This window comes from Perognathus longimembris, chromosome 13, assembly GCF_023159225.1.
Source record: "Perognathus longimembris pacificus isolate PPM17 chromosome 13, ASM2315922v1, whole genome shotgun sequence".
NCBI classification, from domain to species: Eukaryota; Metazoa; Chordata; class Mammalia; order Rodentia; family Heteromyidae; genus Perognathus; species Perognathus longimembris.
In genome coordinates this window covers 12,449,686-12,452,449 of record NC_063173.1, presented here as the reverse complement: position 1 = coordinate 12,452,449, position 2,764 = coordinate 12,449,686, and positions in this window count along the sequence as shown.

Below are 2,764 nucleotides of genomic sequence, written 5' to 3'. Positions count from 1 at the left end.
TTGTCACATTATCTTTGAGAATGTGGCTGGCCCTGGCAGAGGACAGAGGAAAGTGTCACAGCTACACTTACAGAGGGATGTTTGGTCTCTGATAGGCTTTTCTGTCACAGTCTTCCCTTAGCCTCTCTTCAGCCCTAGGATTCCAGCTTCCATTTGGAAGATGAAGAAGTTGAGCAGTGACACGGCCCATTGGAGTTAAAGCCACGGTAGCACTATCTCATGCACGAATTTCATAAAGCCTGCCTTCCTTCCTTCCTTCCTTCCTTCCTTCCTTCCTTCCTTCCTTCCTCCCTCCCTCCCTCCCTCCCTCCCTCCCTCCCTCCCTCCCTCCCTCCCTTCCTTCCTTCCTTCCTTCCTTCCTTTGTATGTACACACACTTGCACAATGGTATTGTCACTCTACCACTTGAGCAACAGCACCACTGTGGCTTTGGGACGGTTGATTGGAGATAAGTCTCATAGACTTTCCTGCCTGAGAAGAGAAGGGCTCCCTAGAGATGAGACCTGCAGGATGCAGGCGTCAGGACAAGCATTCCAGAGAAGAGAAAAGGACACCTGAGAGGATGTGATATGTGCTGGGCATGCATGGCAGTGACTGAGGGTCTGCTGTGTGGTCACCACGGTGGGAAGCGGGGCTCTGCTATCAAATGAAGACAAACGCTTCGAAGGAGAAGGAGACGTTGAGAAAGCCTTCCTTGAGTAGCAGAGACTTCAGCTGGGCCTTAGCATGCCCTAGGTAAAGAGCTAGAGAGGGGCTGGGAATATGGCCTAGTGGCAAGAGTGCTTGCCTCGTATACGCGAGGCCCTGGGTTTGATTCCTCAGCCTCACATATACAGAAAATGGCCAGAAGTGGCGCTGTGGCTCAAGTGGCAGAGTGCTAGCCTTGAGCAAAAAAGAAGCCAGGGACAGTGCTCAGGCCCTGAGTTCACAGCCTAGGACTGGCCAAAAAAAAAAAAAAACATTTTAAAGAGCTAGAGAGGAGGAGGGAAGAGCTCTTCCTGCTGGGAGGGGGATTCCTGGGGGTCATATGGCTGTGGGTAATGAGATTGCCCAGGTAGGAAGGAGTTGGAGAGCTCTACAGGAGGACAGGCCTAGAAGTGTAACAGCCAGGGCCACTGGACACCTCATTTATTTTTATTAATTAATTTTTGTGCTGGTCCAGGGGCTTGGACTCAGGGCCTGGTGTTGTCCCTGAGCCTCTGTGCTCAAGGCTAACACTCTCCCACTTGAGCCACAGCTTCTCTTCTGGCTTTCTGGTGATTAATTGGAGCTAAGAGTCTCATGGACTTTACTGCCTGATCTGGCTTTGAACTGCGATCCTCAGATCTTAGCCTCCTGACTAGCTAGGATTACAGGTGTGTGCCTGGCACCTGGTTACCTCATAGATTTTCTGTCATTGAGAACTCTGTGAGCATGACTTGAATTTAAGATGGCTAGATGAATTAGAAGGTATCTGTACTGATTCTCCTCCAATTCCCTAGCATTCTGGCCCCGGGAGGGGGCTCCAGTCAGCCTCTATTTGCATGGTGGGTTTGCATAGATTTGTTTAACACAGCTAGGCTTTCTTCTGACCCAAGTGAAAAAACAAACCTAAGAGGGAAAGAGAGCCTCCCACCCCCAATGGGGAAAGGGACTTTGTAGGAGGTGGAAATTATTAAATCATGTAGGTGGAAAGTCCTTTAATCAGAGAATCTGGCTAGGCACCACTGACTCACATCCGTAATCTTAGCTACTCAGGAGCTGAGATCTGAGGATTGTGGTTCTAAACCAGCCTGGGCAGGAAACTTTCATCTCCAATTAAGTACCAAAAAAGCTGGAAGTGGCACTGTGGCTCAAGTGGTAGAGTGCTAGCCTTGAGCTGATGAGCTCAGGGGCAGCGCCCAGGCCCAGAGTTCAAGCCCCATGACTGACCGAAAAAGAAGGCTCATAGATTTTCCTGCTCCGCTGTTTGTTTCTTTTTCTTTTTTTGGTCCTGGGGCTTGAACTTGGGGCCTGAGCACTGTCCCTTGAGCTTCTTTTGCTCAAGGCTAGCACTCTACCACTTGAGCCACAGCGCCACTTCCGGCTTTTTCTGTTTATGTGGTGCTGAGGAATCGAACCCAGGGCTTCGTGCATGCTAGGCAGGCACTCCACTGCTAAGCCACATCCCCAGCCCCTTCGAGGCTCTGATCTCCAGTGAATCACCAGAAAGTCAGTAGTGACGCCTAAGTGGTAAAGCTCTAGCTTCAAGTGAAAAAAACTCAATGACAGCACCCAGGCCCTGAGTTCAAGCCACATCACCAACCCGCCAAGAAAAGCTCAGGAACAGTGCCCAGTCCCTGAGTTAAAGCCCCAGGACTGATATACACACCACAAGTGCCCATGCATATGTACGCGCCACGCATGTGTGCGTGTGTGCACGCACGCGCATGCACACACACACACAAGCACGCACACACAAAGATAAAAACGTGGTGTGGAGCTGGGTGTTTGTGACTCATGCCTGTAATCCTAGTTACTTAGGAGGCTGAGATCTAAGGATTATGATTCAAAGCCAGCCTAGGTAGGAAAGAGTGTGGTAGTCATATCTCCAATTAAACACCAAAAAAAAAAAAGCCCCCCAAAAAGCTGGAGTGGCTCAAGTGGTAGAGTGCTAGCAAGGCCTGAGTTTAAGACTCAGAAACAGCACCAATCAATAAAGAATTTTCAGCACCAGGGCTTTTGCATAATGCCATCTGCCAGGTCAGCTCTTCCCTTGGGCTCAGAGAAGCACTACCTCACCCCG